This window comes from Nannobrachium achirus (genome assembly GCF_963921795.1).
Source record: "Nannobrachium achirus genome assembly, chromosome: 13".
NCBI classification, from domain to species: domain Eukaryota; kingdom Metazoa; phylum Chordata; class Actinopteri; order Myctophiformes; family Myctophidae; genus Nannobrachium; species Nannobrachium achirus.
Genome location: NC_137833.1, coordinates 58,391,042 through 58,414,025, shown reverse-complemented (window position 1 = coordinate 58,414,025; position 22,984 = coordinate 58,391,042). Strand labels below are relative to the sequence as shown.

The following is a 22,984-nucleotide window of genomic DNA, read 5'->3' as shown; positions in this document are numbered from 1 at the left end:
AACGGCCACCATGTACTTTTTGCTTCAAAGCGCCCCCAGGGTTCTGGGGGCTTGAACCTGACGCCCCCTCCCGTGAACAGCTACCGGGAGGAGAGGCAATAGACCCCCCCGCCTTCCAGCGCTATGTACGTCCACTGTCGGAATAGCATTGGGTGGACTTCTAGGCAGTAGTGCTTTCGAGGCCGGACGTGACCGGACGCCGTCAGGCCAATATATTTCCCACATGCATGCGCAGGAACGGCACGGAACAGTGCATGCTAGAACCATAGAGTTATAGGCTATACGAGTGACGACGCGCCATAGCCTATCTATTCAAATGGCTATTGGCATAACAAGTTTACCAGGTTTACCAGTGAGTGGTGGGCTTGCGCGTCCCCCATAGATTCACAAGTCTATACATATGGATAGGCTACTTTAACACCTACTGTAGGTTTCCAGCGGTGAGCCGGTGACTGTATGTGCATTGTGCGTGCGTCCTCATAGGCTACATGGCCCCATTAATGTGGTAGGTACTGTTTGAGATTCGTTCAAAGCAAACTTTTAGTTTCTCTACTGCAGCGCAGTATTTTCCGTTTGCTCCATGCGCACATGTAGGCGCACGCACACATCTCAAGGCGCGCGTGCACGTGGCGTCAATAAATGACCGTCCGCCCTGAAAAGAAAACACCAAAGCACCACTGCTTCTAGGCCCATGAGAACAACTACAGAGAGCACTTTAACACCAAGACTAAGAACTCTGTTTCCTCTGGTTATCCAGCCTGGGACATACTGTCCCCACGGACTGGTTGTTGGAGGGTTTTGACAGTAGCTTGTGATGGCCAAAGACGCGGCAGAAAGGCTGGCAAAGTATTGTGCCGTCTCTGCTGCCATATACAGTGGTGCTACTTGTGCCCATGCACGTTGTGTCACAAGGACATATCCATGAGTTTGTGAACGTAACCATTACTTGCACCCTGACAAATGTGTGTCCTCGTATGCTTTCCCTGTGTGTGTGTGTGTGTGTGTGTGTGTGTGTGTGTGTGTGTGTGTGTGTGTGTGTGTGTGTGTGTGTGTGTGTGTGTGTGTGTGTCTGAGAGCGCTGGGTATGGCCAGTTCATTGGGTTCAACACAATCTTCAATTCATTTGCTAATGAGTGAACGTTGGTGCTGAGTTAATTACAGTATATGGACCCTTCTCCTATGCGTCTACAGTACGTCTGAATAATGAATGAAACCACCAAAAACCACTCAATCATAATATTCACTAATGCATTTAAAAAGTCGCACGAGCCTGCATTTTCTCTTTATTTATTATCGTTTCAATCACAAATCAAGGTTTTCCCAGATTGGCATAGAGGGGCGGAATGTCTGGCCTGCATAATATAATGCATGACTCTCAAACGTTTTTTTTTAGACCCAAAAGAGAGATTAGACCAGGGTTCCCCAATAGGCGGCCCGCGGGCCATTTGCGGCCCGCGGGGGGCTACTGTCTGGCCCCCACCAACCCGAGTAATAATGGTGGTATAAGAGCAGCAACAACACTAGTATATCGTCATTGTCGGGTGGAAAACCCGTATCTCAAAATGTGTACGTTCTTTCACAAAGTAAAGCTCTGCTTCATCGTACAAGGCCGTCGCCCAAAAGTAGTGAAAACAGCAGATCTACAAGCACACAACTTGTGTGCTTGTAGATAGGCTGTTTTCACTAGTTTAAATTGTTTTTAAAATGATAAATGCAAAACGAACGGTTTTGGACATACAAGATTTTCACCCGACAACGACGATATCTGAACTGTCACTGGAGTAGCGGGAACGCCACCGTTGTCCCCTGCAATGCTGTGGCCCTCGGCTTGGTAGCCTAGACATGATTTGGCCCTTGGGGAAAACTAATCGGGGAACCCTGGATTAGACGTTTTGGATTTGCCTCTGAGTAGACGAAAAAGTACTGAAAAGTTGACATACTCCAGTAAATTAAAAGTAAACTGTACAGTACACACAGTATTGAGTAAATGTACCACTGGATTTTAGATGTACAGTAGCACTCCACTGAGAAATCACATTGCTGATGCGCAACCTCTTTCTTATTTATGCTTTCAAATTGCATTTGCGTTCTGATTTGCATATAGCTCCTCTCAGAACCTCTCCCTCCGCCAGCTACGAGATGAGGTTCCTGCTCATAACATGCCCAAATGAGCTTTTTCCGGGGGGGAGTTCACCAGGTTTTTGACCATTCTTACCATCACCAAACATTGTATCCAAAAAGTAAAGGTCCTATAGCCGTCTCTCAAATGTATACTTTTTTAGCGGCGGGAGTAATCCAAGCAATGTGTTGAAACAATACTTTAAACACGCTCAGTTGTGTGTTTTTCAGAGTGAAATGTTACGGAAGCAGTCACGTGACTCGCCATTAATCTGTGGTGCAGCCACCAAGCAGTTGGAGCGGGAAATGGCCACAGGCTGACAAAAAAACACAGAACTGGCTGACAAAACGAGCATGTTTAAAGTATTGTTTCAACACATTGCTTGGATTACCCCCGCCGTTCAAAAAGTAGACATGTGAGAGACGGGTATAGGACCTTTACTTTTCGGATACATTGTTTGGTGACGGTAAGAATGGTCAAAAACCATGGTGAACTACCCCCCGGAAAAAGCTCATTTGGGCATGTTATGAGCAGGAACCTCATCTCGTAGCTGGCGGAGGGAGGGGTTCTGAAAGGAACTAATTTGCATAACCTGCCTGTCACCATTGTTTCAATACCCTAGTCAGTTAACCAGTTAACTTTAACTGGAAAGTGTATCACTAAACCTTTAGGCATGACAGCTCATTTCAGCATAGCTGGAGAGCCTATTTCAACCAATTTGTGGGTTTCAACTGTTGTCCTACACCGGCCATGTTGAGGACCAACACAGGTGTTCTGATTGGTGTAGAACATTAGTTTTATGCCAATCAGACCAATTGAAACACCTGTGTTGGTCCTCAACATGGCCGCGTACAACTACAATTGAAACCCATGAATTACTTGGTCAGAAGAACTACCTAGCAGTATAATACAGTATCAATCTTTCACTCCACTTTTGTTTTTGGGAGACTCCTCTGCGTAGCACCTGAGGAGGGCTCAAGTACCAGAACCACTAGCTAGCTGTATATCTCTGCTGTTGGGCCGAAACCTCCTAACTCCAAAATGTAAATTCTTTGGGAAAATGAGCTCAAGTGGAGTTTGGAGGTTTTGACCGAAGAGCTTTTTACTACTTTTCATTGGTTCAATATTATTTTACCAACACACAGACGTAAAGGGTGTTCAATAGCACATATTTATGAAAAAAAGAGAGGGCCAATCGGGTGGAGTTAGCTGGTTTGGCAGAAAGTGTGGAGTTAGGAGGTTTTGTCCCAAGCACTTTTTACAACTTTCCATTGGTTCAATATTATTTTAACCAACTCTCAGATGTAAAGGCTGTTCAATAGCCCTGATTTATGCCCAAAAAATCGAAAAGCTCAAAAATGGAGTTAAGAGGTTTTGGCCAGACAGTGACGATATCCAAAAACAATTAGTGTCATAATTGGTGGTGTAAAATAGTGGCACAAATTACAGGCATAAACAATATGTACAGTTTGTTTATTGGACTAATAAAGGGCTAATTGTGAATCGATGACCACTTTGGCAGAGAAACGCCTCAGGCCTGCTTTATACCCATACACATGAGCTGCCCCAGAAATACTGGGACCTTCAATACATGACATTTTTATTGATGCTTGTTTCAATACGTATTAACCTTGTTCTCTGCTGACAAACAGACTGCAGTGGAGGGCCGATCGATGCCGCGCGCCGCACCAAAGCAACAAACTGGCAAGGCTAAGCACCAATGGATATGGATATTCTCCCCACGGTAACAATGGAAGGGTATTTAGCTAAAGGGGAAGATACAGACACTGTATACAGTATGTGTACTCAGTGGTGGAGAGGACTAGAGCCCGACCGATATATCGGTCAAACCGATATATATCGGTCATTTTTGGACCCCGATGTCGGTATTGGACATCGGTCATTATCTCTCCGATGTATCGGTCGTTTTTATAAGTAATATTAGACCACCATTTGATGACATTTAGCCACTCAGACCCAAAACGTAGAATATATTGTCGTTGCCCGTAAGGATCCATTGGATTTCTTTTTACACTCATGAGTTAAAAATCTCAAAAAGGGTCCATTTGGTTACCAAATCTCCATCATTTTGCTGGGGACCACCTGAAAATCGCTCAAAGACCACTGGTGGTCCCCGGACCATTGGTAAAAAAAAAGTTTTGAAGGTAAGAATTTTCACATCGGTTAAACATCAGCAATCGGTGGTCTAGCACTCTCCATCGGCAAACATCGGCATCGGCCAAAAAATATGGCATCGGTCGGGCTCTAGACTGTAGTACAATGTTCTACTTTCTACACATTCCAGATGCTAATACTATACTCTTTTCAGGCACGTGCACATATAGACAGGGGACATCAAAGGGGGGCTTGAGCCCCTGCCCTTTTACCCGTCTGTAAAAAAAGTGCCCTCTCCAGACAATGAATGCAGTTTTCACTACGGTGAAAGAAATGCAAATGCCCTCTTTTCATGCCATACCCGAAGGCAGCATTCTCCTGAACTTGAATGCAGCATCTTATGTTGATAGAATTGCCCTCTTCGTGTAGAAATCCAAGCTGTACGCCACATCTCCAGTATCGACTTGATTACGCTTAGTTTAGTGACGTATCAAGTATTGAAAATAGCCGACCTCCAAGCTCACAGCGCGTCGCAACGCGTTGTGAGCTTGAAGGTCTGCTATTTTCAATATTTTCACCAAGAGGCCCTTTTAGAAATGTCAGCCCCTGCCTCTCTAACATTCTCTGCACGTCCCTGTTGAGTATTTCCATTTCTTGATACTTCTACTACACATTCCAGAAGCCAATACTGTACTCCTTTACTCCACTGTAAAAACGGGTTACTTTTACACATTTCGATTATTAGAAATCAATCAAATGATCAAAGGACAGTTCATCACTTTTCAACCCATCTTCATATAACTGGGCCTCACTGATGTTCATGAGAAAACAGTTCTGTCACATCGTCTGCCAGTGACATCATCGATGGGGAATCCAAGCTAATAGAAACTGCAGGCTTTCCATTCCTGACAAGTTACCATGCTACAATGGAAGCCATTGTTCTCGCGGTAGTAAAAATTAAAAAATATATATATTTAAAAAATATATAATTTTTTTTAAATCAAAATAAATCTGCCTAACCATGATGTCACTGGTAGACGTGTTTCTGAACTGCCCACATCCCTCCTAAGAGACACAGACCGGGGAGAAGAAAAACAAATGTGATATTTTATCATGAACATTAGTTATGTATATATATGACAATGAAGTCTTCCTTTAAAGGGGGTTCCACATGGTACGCGGTCACTGCCTGCTAGTAATTCATTTTCAATGAGAGGCGGGCGGCTTTTTCGGCCGCGCAGCGAAGTTTTGGGGCGGCGAGGTGAGCGGGCGCGGTCCCGTGAAATCCACCGCGAGCGTGCTCGTTTGTGCATGCGTACGCGGGCGGCGAGAGATGGATTGTGTTCATCTTTGTGAAATACCGCGCGGCGTTTACTCACTGAGCGAGTGTGTTTGTGTCTCACCGCGGCGCGGCCACTGCTGATCCTAGCGGCAGCCCCGACGGCAACCGCGTACCGTGTGGAACCCCCTTAACCCTGTAAGACCCAAAAATAGAAATACTTGAACAAAACATTTTTTTGACCTGTCAAATGGTGTCGTAGGAGGTATTTGGAGAGGAAAATGTTATGTTTTCACCAAAAAAATATATATACCGGTATATTACAGGCATTTGACTTATGTTTTTGTGAGGAATAGCTTCAGTGAAAAAGTGAGATGTTGTTCATCCAGACTCTGGACTCCAAAGATCTTGTTGAAGTTGTGTGAATGTCAGCCTCTCCCATCTGCCGTACATATCTATCTATCTATCTATCTATCTATCTATCAATCAATATTCCAGAAAGACATTTTTAACACTGTACTTTTCAAATTATTCCCAGCATAGCTGTACTACTGATTCAGCTCTTCTCCACATAAACTCAGATTAATGCATTCATCTCCGTTTCCATTGTCTCCAGAAAACCACAGAGGAACAAGCTGGTCCGTTTCAGACAGGCTGGGCTCTGTCTCTGTTTCTCCCTGCACATGTGAACCAGCGTAAGAGCCAAGGATCCTTTCTAATCAAAGCCTGCTCTTTAACACATCTACTGCCTCTTAATCTGAAGGTTGCTTGGTGCCTCGGTGCCACGTCGTTTCCTCCGTCGGCCGCCGCTATTATTTTGAAGGGCCGGAAGGGGGTTGTTTTTGTTTTTTTGGATTATCACTTGACGGCAACGATTACGTCATCTAGTCACATGACAGTGTGGGACAAGAAGAGGCAAGATGGCTGCGCCCTGCCTTGTGCCTTGTTTACATTTAGATCTGCTGCAAAATGTCTCAAAATGGCTATTTTGTTTAAATGAAGTTTCTTTATGGGCCTCTCCATTGACTTAACATTGAGGAGCTTCACTTCGCGTGCACGCCCAACGTGCGTTGTAAACAAATCGCCGACATTACCGATGCGAGCGGGACCGGAGCGACATTAAGTAAGTAATAATATCTTTACTGTATATACAGTAAGATTCACAGTCCTCACCGTCAACGGCGCCATGGTATTAACCCTTTCAATGACGGTGAGGACTGTCAACGGCGGCGAAAAAGTTAATAGAACAGCGCTCTGTGTCCGTGGACACGTACAGCTCTGTGTCTTCCATTTCACTGAGGGAAAGGACAGGAGGACCAGCTGGAGAGCGCTGCGATTCTCAGAGTGACAAGGAGGGACACGATCAGACATGACTGTGTTAAAGCAGAGGTCTTCAGCAGGGGGTCCGGGGTGCCGCGCTGCAAGCTTGTAGATCTGCTATTTTTGAAAAATTGTGAACATTTCTTTTTTTTTTGAATTTCAGATCCTTCTAAGGTTTTTTGAAAAATCGATGTTTCTATGTCAGTGGTGCTCAAACCTTTTAATTTGAAGGACCCCCAAAATGATATGTATTTGGCCACGGACCCTCATGTAAAAATATTTAGTTCCAGGGACCCCTAGAAGCAAAATTTGAGTTACAAATGTTCGCTTAAAAAATACAAATACAGTATTTTCTGGACTATAAGGCGCACCTGACTATAAGGCGCACTGTCAATGAATGGTCTATTTTCAAACTGTTTTCATATATAAGGCGCACCTGACTATAAGGCGCACATAATAGACGCTACCGTTGCGTTATGCATCCAACAGATGGAGCTGTGCTAAAGGGAATGTCAATGTCAATGAATGATCCATATATAAGGCGCACTGGACTATAAGGCGCACTGTAGTTTTTTGAGAAAATTAAAGGCTTTCAAGTGCGCCTTATAGTCCGGAAAATACGGTACTCAAAGATTTCCACACATTTTCACAACTTTAAAAAAATAGCAGATACACAAGCTATTGAAAAATAGCAGATATACAAGCTCACAGCGCGGTTTTTCAATAGCTAAAGTATGGCTCCTCCACCTTGGGCCCTAGTATCCCAGTCCCACTGGGTTACTGAGTTGACATCCAAATGCAGCGAGCATTCTGCATGCCGCTGCAGTCTGGTAGAAGCCTCCCATCTACATATTTCAACTTTCTATGTGTGTTTTTTTAGTAAATTGATGCTGTACTTGGTCACACTACATCAGTGTCAGGCGCACTGCGCTCAGCTCATCATCACCACACAGCAGCACTTAAAGGATCGTCTTACTGCTGCTCAGACTGTACTGATGCAAGCAGCCCTGACCGGACAAATGTCACCTTGACAGAGAGACACAGAGGTAACACACAGGGAGAGAGAGAGAGAGAGAGAGAGAGAGAGAGAGAGAGAGCTCCACTTCTTGACTGCATGTGACAAATACAAACACATAAGAGAAGAATACTACCCTAAATTCACACAAATAACAAAAACAAAGATGCAGTTTGACTCTATCCAGGCAAAGCCAAATGTTCAAGGTTGGCAGCAAAATATGTAGCAGCCTGCCACACGATGAGGGACAATGGTTGAACACTAATTATACAACAGGTAGTCGGGCTCTCAATGGAACACAGGCTCTCCAACCGTGCAGCTAATGAGCACTACTGCACGGTCTCATCAAATAAAGAAATCAGCTGCGTTTGTCACGAAAGAGAGCAAGCGTGCCTCTCTCCCCACACTATGCTAGACGGCTAGGCTAGCGGTTTTCATGTGACGTTCAGGGACATAGTAGCTAAATGAGGCATTAGAAAATTACAAATTCCTATCGTATATCTTAATTACAATGAAATGAAGTTGACGTGTTTTTTTTAAGGGCAACAGTTGTATAATCACAATATTACACTCGAGGGTGTGCATTATCGCGGTTATTTGGCCCTTCAGTCCTGCCTACGGAACTCGCCTACGGCTCGTTCCTGCAGCAAGACTGTCGGGCCAAATAACCGCGATAATGCACACCCTCTCGTGTAATATTGCTTAAGTGTTGAACACAATGAACAGACTATGTCATTTAGCTTATATTCTGGCTTTGTCTTGTTTATATTGTTTGTTCTGATTCTGAATATGTATTATTAGAATATTGTTTTGTATCATACTGTACGTAATGCTTTGGCAATGTAAGAATGCTTGTCATGCCAATGAAGCATATTTGAATTGAATTGAATTTGAGAGAGAGAGAGAGAGAGAGAGAGAGAGAGAGAGAGAGAGAGAGAGAGAGAGAGAGATAGAGAGACACAGAGAGACACAGAGATGGATAGAGAGAGACACAGAGAGAGAGAGAGAGAGAGAGACAGAGAGAGAGAGACAGAGACAGACACAGAGAGACAGAGACACACAGAGAGAGAGAGAGAGAGAGAGAGAGAGAGAGAGAGACACAGAGAGAGAGAGGGAGAGAGAGAGAGACACAGAGACACAGAGAGACAGAGGGGGAGAGATATGTCTAGAGACACAGAGAGAGAGAGAGAGATACAGTATGTCTCTTTCCACTACAAGAGCATGACAAAACGATGAAGACGAAGGACATGGCAGGAGGAAGGGGAAGGCTGGCAGACAACCTTCCATCTCCTCAAGGTGTCCTCCAGTGTTCTGGGTGAATGGTAACATGAATATGAACATGAATAATAGGCCTGGTTTAGAGTGGCTGCCACTGAATATGACGATACGACTGGCCTCGTGTTGACGAGGCCAGCTGTCCCAGACGAACACGACGACAACAACAACCTGGGGCGTCACAAGGGGGGGAAAGTGGGACTGAGTTACTAGGGCCCAAGGTGGAAGGGGCCTTAATTATTTTATACTTAAGCTATTGAAAAATAGCAGATACACAAGCTTGTAGATCTGCTATTTTTGAAAAGTTGTGAAAATGTGTGCAAATCTTGAATCTATGAATATATGTATATTTTTAAGCGAACATTTTTAACTCAAATTTTGCTTCTGGGGTGGTCCCTGGAACGAAACATTTTGAGATGGGGGTCCGTGGCCAAATACATATCCTTTTGGGGGTCCTTCACATGAAAGAGTTTGAGAACCACTGACATAGAAACATAGGTTTTTTTTCACAAAAACCTTGGAAGGATTTGAAATATTCAGACTCCGCACACATTTTCCACGATTTTTCAAAAAATAGCAGATCTACAAGCTCACAGCGCGGCACTCGGTGCCGCGCTGTGAGCTTGTATATCTGCTATTTTTCAATAGTTAAAGTTGTACCATGTAACTTTTTTTATAAAACAAATCTTAAAATTGTCCTAACTCTTAAATCGCTAAAGTTTTAGAACACCCACTCCGTTATTTTCAGCTTCTGAAGCCTTCTCTTTATATGTTTTCTATGATCCTGACCGGGGTCCGGTTTTCGCGCAAAAATTACGTCATCATACACTATCGGCCAATCACAGCGAGGGTTATACACTGCCGGCCAATCACAGCGCATCTTGAAGTGGGGTCGCTAGCTATCACAATAGGGCGGCCATATTTGTAGGCGCCCGTGTGTCTCTATCTATACTCGGGTGAAACACTCCGTTTCTCCGGAATGCCTGAACGCACAGGAACCAGGGACCCCTCTAAAGATAGATCTCGGCGAGGTGGAGGCAGACGCGGGGGTGTGAGGCCTGGTCCGCGGCGAAAAACGGCCGAAAGACGCGGACGCTACTGACCACTAGTTGAGCAACTTACACAGTATAGCTTTAAAGCACTAAATGTGAGTGAATCCTTGTACCCAGGGTCCAGAATTTGGTGCGACCCCCCTGGCCCTGAAACACTGAACCATCCAGTAGCCTGTGGGCCCGTTTATGCAGAGAGAGGCGAGAGGCCATCCTGGCGTTTGGACCAAACATCCTGAAAAGTGGAGCCACGGACGTCTGAGCTATTCTTAGTGTGATAAACACTCACCTATCACACACACACGCACACGCACACACACACACACACACACACACACACACACACACACACACACACACACACACACACACACACACAGCCTCAGGACACAGTCACCTCTCTCCCTCTGACCAGCAAATCCCCTCAAGGATGCTAGCTTCGCGCGCGCGTGTGTGTGTGTGTGTGTGTGTGTGTGTGTGTGTGTGTGTGTGTGTGTGTGTGTGTGTGTGTGTGTGTGTGTGTGTGTGTGTGTTTATTTGCACACGTGTGTGTGTGTGTGTGTGTGTGTGTGTGTGTGTGCGTTGTGGGCCAAAGACAAATCATCATAACATCACCGCCGGTGCAGCCTGGAGGTCAAGAGTAAGTCCAGGGACAAATTACAAAGTGTGTGTGTGTGTGTCAGAGAGAGAGAGAGAGAGAGAGAGAGAGAGAGAGAGAGAGAGAGAGAGAGAGAGAGAGAGAGAGAGAGAGAGAGAGAGAGAGAGAGGGAGGGAGAGAGAGAGAGAGAAGAGAGAGAGAGAGAGAGAGAGAGAGAGAGAGAGAGAGAGAGAGAGAGAGAGAGAGAGAGAGAGAGAGAGAGAGAGAGAGAGAGAGGTTAGCATGCAGCAGGGACGTGCAGAGAATGTTAGAGAGGCAGGGGCGGACATTTCTAAAAGGGCCTTTGGTGTAAATCTCGAAAATAGCTCACAACAAAAATCTCACAACGCGTTGTGAGCTTGGAGGTCGGCTATTTTCGACGCTTGGTTTCTACACAGAGAGGGCAATTCTTTCAACATGAGATGCTGCACTCGAGTTCAGGAGAGTTTGGACAAGGCAATTCTCTTGAATGCTGCCTTCAGGTATGGAAAGAGGGGCATTTTAATTTCTTTCACCATGGTAAAAACTACATTCATGGTCTGGAGAGGGCACTTTTTACAGACGGATAAAAGGGCAGGGGCTCAAGCCCCCTTTGATGTCTGTGTGCGCACGTGCCTGGTTAGCATTTGAGGGAGGAAATAGGTCACGGAAGAAATGTCCCAAATGTTTGTTTTTCTGCCGCGGCTCCATGGCATAGCGATAGTCGTGGTTCAGTGCAGCATTTCTACCTCACCAGTGCATGCAACACGCTCCACGGCGGTGTGCATGTGTGTGTGTGTGTGTGTGTGTGTGTGTGTGTGTGTGTGTGTGTGTGTGTGTGTGTGTGTGTGTGTGTGTGTCGTGTCTCAGGAGTGGAGGACTTTAGTGGCTAATTAAAACAAGCTAATTGGATATATACACAGAAGGTGCGTAATTAGAAACACACACGCGTGTATTCCCCACTGGAGGGATTCCCTTAAAGCAATTAGGCCGTGCGGTTGCCTTCACCGACCACCACGAGCCGGGATGCAAACAGCATCCAATCACAGCTCACACAGCGGCAATACACAGCCTACCTACACTGTCACTGATGACCAGTGGTGGAAAAAGTACTCAAATGTTTTACTTGGGTAAAAGTATCAATACTGCAATGTAGAAATACTCCGTTACAAGTAAAAGTCCAGAATTCAAAATGTACTTGAGTAAAAGTAAGAAAGTATTGGGATCAAAGTATACTTAAATAAACCAAAAGTAAAAGTACAACATGTTTGAAAATAGCAGATCTACAAGCTCACAACGCGTCACATCGCGACGCGTTGTGAGCTTGTAGATCGGCTATTTTCAAATAGCCTAGGTATAAAATATGGCTAAAGTCGATTAATACATGTTTTATAATATAATCATTTATATCTGCAAAGTAACTAGTAACTCAAGTTTTCATATCATTTTAGTGGAGTAAAAGTACAATATTTGCCTTTGAGATGTATAGTGGAGTAGAAGTAAAAGTACTGAAAACTGGAACTACTCAAGTAAAGTACAAATACCTCAAAACTGTACTTAAGTACAGTACTTGAGTAAATGTAATTAGTTACTTTACACCACTGCTGATGACGGTAGGCTAACCACATGTTCAAGGACAGCAGGTCACACCTCTGGAGTCAACACTGAAGCCCCTTTTCCACTGACATGGCCCAACACAACACCACACCACTCCACACTGCCCACGTGTGCCAGGTTTTCCACTACAAGAACCTGGGTAGAGTGGTGTGAAAGTGGTACTAAACCGTGGTACTAAAAAGTATCCAATACAGAGTAGGTCTGAGCTAGGCCAAACAGGGCCAAACACATCACAATGACTGATCACTCACTGACTTTTCATTTAGACCACCAGGATATAGGATAATAGATTCAACTGTGTTATAACCACTATTATAATCTATTATATGTATTAATTAATTATTAATTAATTATTAATCATCATAGTAATACATTAATACTTTATATCGTATTATAACCACAGTCAAAAGGTCAATTTGTTTCTTACCGATAGGGAAACTTTTGTGTAATGGAAAATGTAGATATTCTTTATGTGGTGTGGTGTAGTGTCCTGTAGTGTGGTGCTAAAGCTGCAGTCGAAAAGGGGCTTAAATGGACTAAATATGCATTGCCCACCAAAACAACAGAATTGGTTCTACAGGACACCCAAACTCCCCTAACACCTAAACTGCACTCAGACAAAGGATATAAAAATAAAACGAACGATTTGGAAATCTGGCAGCATCACACACTGCAATAGTGGTTCTACAAAAGTGCACTGTCACTCACTGACCTAGCAGTCATGGTTAAAGGACTGCATTATATATATAAGACCTTTCTCCAAAGCAAAGCACTTAACAATGCATTTCACGTCGGCCTGGTGGAGACAATGATGAGATTCAAATGAAAATGACCTCTGAAAGCGGCGTTCAAAGCAGTTGAACGCGTTAATTAACCAGTAGGCCGAGAGAAAGAGGGAGACACTCGAAACGAAACGACCCGAAAACATCACTTATATATATATATACTGTAGCACCTGTGATTCAGAATGCAGTTTGCGTTGTTTAATGGAAGCATAAACAGCCTCCACGGAGCTCTTCTCTTCAGTCTGCTTGGTTCAACAGCATCTCTGAAGGACAATATGACCCACTTTCAGCTGCCGAGGCCAAACTACTTCCAGCCAAAAAAAAGGTAGTTCAGGAGTTCAAAATGTTAGTATTCGTAGCGCGACGTGTGCGAGTGCGTGCACGCGTGTCTGCGTTTGTACGTTTGTGTGAGTGCGTGCGCTGAGAGGGGTCGAGTCTCACCTCTAAAGTGGTGCGAGAGTTGTTGCGAGCCCTTCGACCCAGAACCAGGCGGGAGGAACAGACCTGGAGAAAGAAAGACAAATGGGGAAGAAAAAAGTGTCAAATCTAAAATAATGTGATTCCTTGGCTCTGACTCCTGCTGGCAGCGGTCTCAAGAGTTTCACCAGGCAGCACACGGAACAAAGAGGCCGTTCAGAGTCGGCCTACCAGTCTGGATTCTAAATCTTTCTTTTAGAGTACTTTACAAGGGCCGGGACTCCCGGCGAGAAAGCAGCACAACAGAGTTTGGACAAAGCAGTTGAGTGCAGTGTTCATTTTTTTTTCAGCAAATTTCGATTTAGTCTTAGTCTTTTGAATAACACAAATGCCTTAGTCCTGTCTTAAGCCCTATTCTCCCTGGATTAACATTACCTGAGGACGTGGGGTAAAGATTACTTTACCCCACGTCCTCAGTGATTATTATGGCAGATTCGGACGGGATAAGCCATGTCTGTGTTTTACTTGAAATCACGGACATTAATCCATTGTTTGTCCTCAAAAGAAATGACCATTCATGTGTACACTGACTACACTCCGTTTTAGCATTTACATCAACAGTATTTTTTTTAATATTACAGTATTTATTCAGTCTGATTTTAATAAATAATTCAGAATTCCGATCGAGAGTCAATGTGCCGGTGAACGAGCCAATTAAACAAATGATCAATGAGGCGGTGGAGACTCCTATAGAAGCTAGAACAACAGGCACCACATCCTTCTCCCAGATCATAGGATGAAGACGAGTTACATATTATTTATAACAGCAGATCTACAAGCTGTAATGTGTATACTCTGGTGTGACTCTGGGCTGATGGGCTCTGCTCTCCTCCGAGTTATATTTATATTATAGATACATTTTCCCGTGGCACATTTTAACTACCGTAAATACCATATTCTCAACTCTCGAGTCCAAAGGAAAATAGTTATATAGCGCTGCTGTGCTGTTTTGACGAAGAGAGGCTGTGGCAAAGCTGCCAAACTCTGTGAGTGAAACAAGCGAACAGGTCTATGAAAACAAGCCCAACAGTTTCACCACTTGAGCTCTATTACATTAGCTATTTTCTTAAAGAATGTTTAAAGCAAGGCCAAATATGCAACTACACTTCAGAAACAAGCCCAAACAAAAGCACCACGCAACTAGAGACTTTACAGGAAAATTAGACCAAAGTCACTTATAATGAGCAAACCTGGCAACACCCGTTTAGCGCTGAAGGTTTATGTGCGTCTCATCTGAATGCAATCTTCCAACGCCCGACTTTTAAATGCCAAGTTTGCCACTAAATGCCACCGACTGCCAGTCTGCCAGGAGTTGGAAAGAGTTTCTTGTCGGCTGTTTGGTGTGGAGACACCTTTTACATTAAACCATAATTTATGGTAGACCTATTATGGATTAATTATTTAAATGACAGAGGCAGGGGCAGTAGTATAGCCTACTCGGAGGTAAGGAGTCAATCACATTCACAAGTCTTTATTGCATGCTATTTCTCTATCACAACACTTTGCCATCAAAGTAACTTTTGCAGCTTTTAAGAGTAGGCCTAATGATAGCTGCCTGCTGCGTAGAGGCAGACAACTTGGGTCACCGTGACCACTGACAGTGCGCAACAGGCTCCGCCAATCAGCATGTAGGCCTACTTAGTTTACTTGTTAAAAGCAACATATTATTAAGACATGACAGTAATATGGGTGCCCCACATAAACGTAAAATATACTCTCCTCCCTAGCTCAGCTGTATGCACATATGAACCTGTCTGTGTCCAATAGAAAGCTGCAGAGCATGGAGTTTTTAAAGTAGGTCTACAAGGTTGTTACATGCGCAAAAAGAACAGATTTACAAGCTATCAACACGTCGGATAGTACAGGATTTTAGCTTGCAGATCTGTTCTTTTAAGCATGTGCCACCGCGCGCACACACACAGAGAGAGAGAGGAGAGAGAAAGCGATCGAGGAGGGGAGAGACAGACAGACAGACAGACAGACAGACAGACAGATAGAAGATGGGACAGACATTTTAAAGAGGTTATTATAGGCCTAATCGGCGATCACTCATCACTCGCGAGCGCATCCCCCCTGCCTAGTATGTCCATAGCCTTTTTACAAAATAATTCCCAATTTCGCTTTGATTATATAGGCTACTTTCAGAGTTTGGTGTGTGTGTGTGTGTGTGTGTGTGTGTGTGCGTGTGTGTGTGTGCGCGTGTGCGTGTGTGCGTGTGCGTGCATATGTGCGTGTATGCGTGCCGCTCCTTCGTCCGTCTGTCCACCGCGCTGTATTCCATGACGCTTAAAAAAATAATGCAAACAAGGTGATTTTACCGCGATTACGGAGATGTCGATTCGCGCTGGATTAGTTTTATCAGAGGACGTCTGTAAAGTGATTATTATGGTAGGTAAAACGGCCTGTAATCTTTACCCCCTGTCATCCGTGATTATTACAGACATGGACGATTCGCACGGGATTCAAAAAACAGAGGACCTCAGTGATCTTTCCACTTTACCTGGGGTCCTCAGGTAATGTTAATCCCGTCCGAATTGAGCTTTAGTCTTCTGAAATTGTTTTTGTCTAGTCTTAGTCAACTAAATATCAAAACATTTTAGTCTTAGTCTTTTGGGATTAGTCTTAGACTTTTAGTCTTCGTCTTTTAGGATGCGTTTTTTAGGATAAATATAACCACATAATTCTATTGTCTTCTACTGTCTGTTACTTGGTCAAAATAAACCATACATAAAATATGTATTTGGCTTTAATTTCATTGCAGTTACATACCAGTGTTAATTTTTACAGCCATTAGTCTTAGACGTAGTCTTTTGAATAACACAAATAACAGTCTTAAGCCCTTTGCACACAGGCGCGTTTAACCGCACGGATAAAACGGACAATATAATTTTTTGAAAAGAAAACAATGATTCTCTATGACCTCATGCACACCGGCTGGGAGGCTCTCTCCATTCCGACATGTCGCCACTCCGAAATGGACTTCTTATTGTCGGAGTGGCGACACTCCCCATGGGCCTAAGGTTTAGGGTAGGGGTAGAGATAGGGTTAGTGTCGGAATGGAGACATGTCGGAAAGGAGACATGTCGGAGTGGAGAGATGCACCCACACCGGCTCCGAATTAGCCGTGCGACGAGTGGCTGCCGCCGTGCGTTTTTTTCTCTATCGAACCCAGTTCGATTTGTGCGTCTTGTCGCATGCGGTAAAAAACTCATCACTCCTTTTATGACTCCTTTTTGGATCCACAGCGCCGATTCCGCACAGCCTTGCACACCAAATCCAATGCGTTTTATTCATGCAGCAAACGAAAAAAAACGCAACTGTCCTGTGTGCAAAGGGCTTTAGTCTTCTGAAATTGTTTTAGTCTAGTCTTATCGACAAAATATTAAAATATTGTACTCTTTTAATCTTTTAGTCTTTTAGTCGTCAAAATGAACACTTGTTGAGTGACCTGGAATGCATTATTAAGCATTACTTTAACTATTATTCTAACTATAACTGCACCGAGTGCCACACTGCGAGCTTGTAGATCTGCTATTTTAGAAGAATCGTGAAAATGTGTGCAAGTCTTTACATTTTTTTACCCGGTTCTATAAATGTCTTCTAAATCAGTGGCTCTCAAACGTTCAAGGACAACCAAAGTGAAACCACCCGAATTCACTTTCCAATGCACGCAGGTGTAGCAATGCACACCTGCGCACGCACACACAAACACATGTGCCGTAATGCACACACGGTCACACGCAAGTACCGTACTAACGCACACACACGCACGACCAAATGGACCGTACCTAAGCATACACACACATTTCACATTTGTCATTCTTAACTTATTGTTTGCACACTGCGGCTGAACACATCATTGTATACACTGGCACAAACACTATACACACTTACTATAATTTTCAGCACCTCCACATTTTAGGATTGCATTGAAAAAAAAAGGTGAAAAGTTGAAAAAGCAAATGTCTAATCCTAATCTTTTCCCAAAGCCTTTTAAAACTTTGAACCGATTTCTCTTTGTGAGAAAATGTCGCAAGAGATGACGGTTTCTCAAATACTACACTAAGTATAGCAAAACACACACACATGCATGCACATGCACGCACGCACGCACGCACGCACGCACGCACGCACGCACGCACGCACGCAAGGTCCCAAAAACAAAACAAAAGAAGGTTGGAATGGCCCAGACAGTACAGTCATCAGGTTCAGATACTCGTCCCTGCAGATGTATGCTTTTAGCAGTTTGTGACGATTTTCACAGGTTTCAAAGTGCACCTCCGAGGGTTACTGCACAGCTACTGCTGGGTGTGCAATGTTATCACTAACACCCACACACACACGCACGCACGCACGCACGCACGCACGCAAGCAACCGCACGCACGCTCTCCATACATTACAATAGGATTATTATAAGACATACTTTGAAAAAAATAAAAACGTGAGACATTCTGCGTAAGACGTTCTTCCACCGCTATTATGACACATCACATGTACCAACCAGGCATAGACAGATAGAATGTGAACCCCAACATGACCCTGTGTTTCTGCAGGCTGGTAGAGAATGTAAGTGTGTGTGTGTGTGTGTGTGTGTGTGTGTGTGTGTGTGTGTGTGTGTGTGTGTGTGTGTGTGTGTGTGTGTGTGTGTGTGTGTGTGTGTGTGTGTGTGTGTGTGTGTGTGCAGGTCACCAGCCATTTCCCAGCAGGGCCATTCAATTGATTCACAATCCTCTCTTTCTCACACACACACACACACACACACACACACACACACACACACACACACACACACACACACACACACACACACACACACACACACACACACACACACACACACACACACACACACACACACACACACACACACACACACACACACACACAGTCATGGCCTTGTCTGCTCATCCTACTCTTATTGTGTCACTGTCTGTGGAAACCAAACCTTTTTGAAAACAGCAGATCTATAAGTTCACAATGAGTCTCACAGCGACAAATTGTGAGCTTGTATATCGGCTATTTTCGAATGGCTGAAATGAATATACAGTAGGGTTGAAGTGGTTAGTGTTTTGTAATAATAGTAACAATCTAAGTAGCAGAAGTAAAAGTACAAATACCCCAGGAAAGTAAGAGAAAAAAAAAGAAAAGGAAACTGTACTTTAGTTCAGTTGAGCAAATGTCCTACTTTACACCAGTGGTTCTCAAACTCTGAAGGTCCCACCTTAACTTTGACAGTGTACAAATGGAACCAAATGGACCCGTAAGGGTTCCATTTGTACACTGTCAAAGTTACAGACTTGTAAGGGTCAATTTAGACCCCCATGAAGGGACCTAGATAGTCCCTTAAATCCACTGATACAAGGTTTGTGCCATCTCCCCCCCCCCCCCCCCCCCCCAAGTCTGTACTTCATGCTGCTACATACTTTTGTCATTACCCCAGTGCATTCTGGGTAAAGTTAAAGTTGTTATTGCTCTTTGTGTGAACTTCTCTAAGCAACACAATTGAAAGTCTTTCTATTGTCTATGCTTTGTTTTAGTTTTTTTTTTTTTTATAAAACACAGCCTTGACTTGCACAATTTCCACAGCTGAGTTTTTTTCCCCCCAGCACTGTTTAAGATCAGAGGCTTCGGCCCTGCCATAAAGTTGACGTAAAGTTCATCAGCGCAGAGGCTGCACTCGGTGCCGCGCTGCGAGCTTGTATATCTGCTATTTTTCAATAGCTAAAGCATAAGACAATTAAGGCCCCTCCACCTTGGGCCCTTGTATCTCTGTCCCACTTTCCCCCCCTTGTGACGCCCCTGAGCACGGCAGTTAGAGTTACAGACTGCGAGTGACGGACAGGTTTGTCAAATGAAACACAGACTTGTCAACGTTGTGCAGCAGGAAGGTGTTGTAATGAGTTGTTCAGAGAACAACAGGAAAGCACATGAATAAATAGATGAGTGAAGACAGAGTGAAACTAGGCCAGTAGAGACACTTCTTCTAACAGCGACAACAAGTCCTTTATGTTGTGTCATTACGTCGTGTCTGCTATTGACTGCAGTCTGTCTGGGATTCTCACAAAACACAAACACACACACAGCAAGAGCCACATAAACAAACGTTACTTGAAAAGAATATTTGAGTAACGATCAGGCACGTGCACACATAGACATCAAAGGGGGCTTGAGCCCATGCCCTTTTATCTGTCTGTAAAAAAGTGCCCTCTCCAGACCACGAATGCAGTTTTTACTATGGTGAAAGAAATCCAAATGCCCTCTTTCCATGCCATACCTGAAGGCAGCATTCAAGAGAATTGCCTCGTCCAAACTCTGTTGAAATTGAATGCAACATCTTATGTTGAAAGAATTGCCCTCTCTGTGTAGAAATCAAGCATAAAAAAATAAAGCCGACCTCCAAGCTCACAACGCGTCGCAGCGCAACTCATTGTGAGCTTGGAGGTCTGCTTTTTCCGATATTTTCACCAAAAGGCCCTTTTAGAGATGTCAGCCCCTGCCTCTCTAACAGTCTCTGCACGTCCCTGGTAACAATTCTCCCCACAACAACAAGCGACAAAGCGCATAACAATCAACATAATCTTTGTTTCACTTTTTTGCTGAATCACATCTGGGAAGGGAACATTTCAGATCATTCTTTTTTGTTTGTTTTACTAAGCGTAGGAGATGAACACCCTATGAGAGCTATCTGGGGATTGGCCTAAGACCCTTCCTGAAGCCACTTATCTGACAGTAAGTACCGCTGTGTGATTCGGATAAGAAATGTAGCTTTTCGAGTGGCAAAGTGAGTTCAACATTGTTTAACGTTGTTTAAAACCCATTTAGGCCTAGAATTATTGATTGCTTTAACCAGTGAAACATAGCAGATATACAAGCTCACAGCGCGGCACCGAGTGCCGCGCTGCGAGCTTGTAGATCTGCTATTTTTGAAAAGTCGTGAAAATGTGTGCCAATATTTGAATATATGTATTTTCAAAGCGAACGTTTGTAACTCAAAAGTGAAAAGGACTTTTTCTTTGACGATGGCTGGCCATATTGCTGACATAGAAACATTTATTTTTTTTCCAAAAATCTTATAAAGGATTCAAAAGACACTTATAGAATCGGGTCAAAATTCAAATTTTCACAATTTTTCAAAAATAGCAGATCTACAAGCTCGCAGCACGGCACTCGGTGCCGCGCTGTGAGCTTGTATATCTGCTATTTTTTTATATTTAAAGCATAAAATATTGCGTCATAATGTGTTCAGGCCTAAATGGGTTAATGCAATTTGTTTGGATGTACAGTGTGGGCTGTCAAGGCCAGAACGTTGTTTTTTGCCACTCAGTAGACGTTCGCGCGTAACTTCGGGGTATGATGAAGATGTATGATGTATGCACACCATCTATAGAGGGTATGCACGTGACATCATTGTACTGTATCTATCCGGAAGTTATGTGGGAACGCCTACTAAGTGGCAAAAAAACAGAGTTACTGTAGTAGGAGTCTTGAGGCGTCAGTAGGAGTGGCGCTTCCAAACGCCAATGCTTCATGCTACTTTGTGTTCTGCCACTCGGTCTGTCTATGGTGTTGATCCTGAGTGGCATTATATGATGCATACCCTCTATACCAGGGGTTTTCAAAGTGGTTGACGGGGCACCCTGGGGTGCCGCGACGGCAGTCCAGGGGTGCCGCGAGATCATTTGATAATATTTGCTTCATCATACAAGGCTATCCCACAAAACTAGTGAAAACAGCCGTTGTGTGCTTGTAGATCGGCTGTTTTCACTAGTTTTGTACATTTTATAGATGATAAATACAAAACGAACGGTTTTGGACATACAAGGTTTCCACCCGACAACGACGATATGCTATAAATATAAGGTGCTGGGCGTGAAAATTATAATGTAGGGGTGCCTCGGATTAAAACAATATTCATGGGGTGCCCTGAGACAAAAAATCGAACCTCTGTTCGAAGTGGAGCTGTGTGTGTGTGTGTGTGTGTGTGTGTGTGTGTGTGTGTGTGTGTGTAGCACCTCTCTGGTCACCCAGGATCATGTGTACCGATTTTTGTGACATTTGAAGAAAATATGTAGGAAAAGGTGCAAAAAGTGTGTTTTGGAGAAAATTCAAGATGGCGGAAAATCTATCCTGGCGCATCCGTGGCCTATATGGGGAGATGCGTCTTGACCCAAGGAATCCAGGGAAGAATTTTAATTTTCCGATCTACGGTTCAAGAGTTACGGGGCAAAACGCAAAGTGGGCCGTTATAGCGCCACCATGAGGCCGAGTGATGTAATTTTTTTTGGATTCATTCTTAAAATCATTATGAATCTCCTCTCCGAGGTTTGAAACTGTAGCTCCAATGGTTTACGAGAGAAAAATACTTGAATGTGAGTTTTTGCAATTCCTCATTAAGTCAATGGGGGAAATTAATTCACTAATAAATTAATATCAATTAAACTATAGAACCTTTCTCTTAGCAAGTTACTAGCAGACGATTCCCGAGTAAGCCGGTCGATTTGACATATGGCGCGAGTGTGTGGTGCAAAAACTGTGGGAGGAGTAGCGTGCCAAACTTTGAGGCTACATACAGACAGACAGACAGACAGACAGACAGACACGGACGGACACACACACGGCCACGTATAGGGAGCTTGTGTTCCACACAGCTCCAAAAAGTTTGGGAACCCCTGTTCTATGCACTCAATAGAAGCAAAGTGCTGGAGTTGACCACAGAGGCGGGCGGTGCGGTGGAGAGTCTATCCGTTACGGCTGAGCAGTTTTACGGTCGCTGGTTTAAATGAGAGACTCCAGGCTGTGGTTTGAACCCTGTTGTTCCTTCCCCACAGAAGAGAGACGGGCAAAGGCAAGGCCGATCCATAAGGCTCTCTGCGCTCGACTGAGAACACACTGTTCAGCTACACTGTCACTGACACTGTGGCCCCCATGTGCACGCACACTCTCTTAAAGGAGTAGTTCGCCCCCCAAATGACTTTTTCCTATTGATTACTCGTACCATGGAGACTTGAGTTCAATAATATGTTTTGGTTTTTGTCGCATTCCTAAGACAATAATTTGTTTACAATAAATGTACCCCCATTGATTCCGGATGGGGACCCGAATGCATTTGGAATCGATGGGGGTAAATTTACTAAAATCCAATTATTGTCTTAGGATTTTTTTTTTTTTCTGAATCAACACAATTATGTGGAGTCACTTGCTGAAAACAGCATATCTACAAGCTCACACAACGCAACGCAGTAGAGGGGGAGAGAGAGCGAGACAGAGACAGAGACAGAGACAGAGAGAGAGAGAGAGAGAGAGAGAGAGAGAGAAG

At 43.9% G+C, this 22,984-nt stretch overlaps 1 long non-coding RNA gene across 1 annotated transcript in view; it reads right to left on the bottom strand.

Annotated features, from left to right (window-relative positions):
* The window catches only part of LOC308296902, a 253,786-nt gene that overhangs the window by 3,926 nt on the left and 226,876 nt on the right, over positions 1 to 22,984 (bottom strand). The window contains exon 6 of the long non-coding RNA XR_013962648.1: positions 13,632 to 13,694. This is a non-coding gene — a long non-coding RNA (uncharacterized lncRNA). The remainder of the gene's footprint in view (positions 1 to 13,631; positions 13,695 to 22,984) is intronic.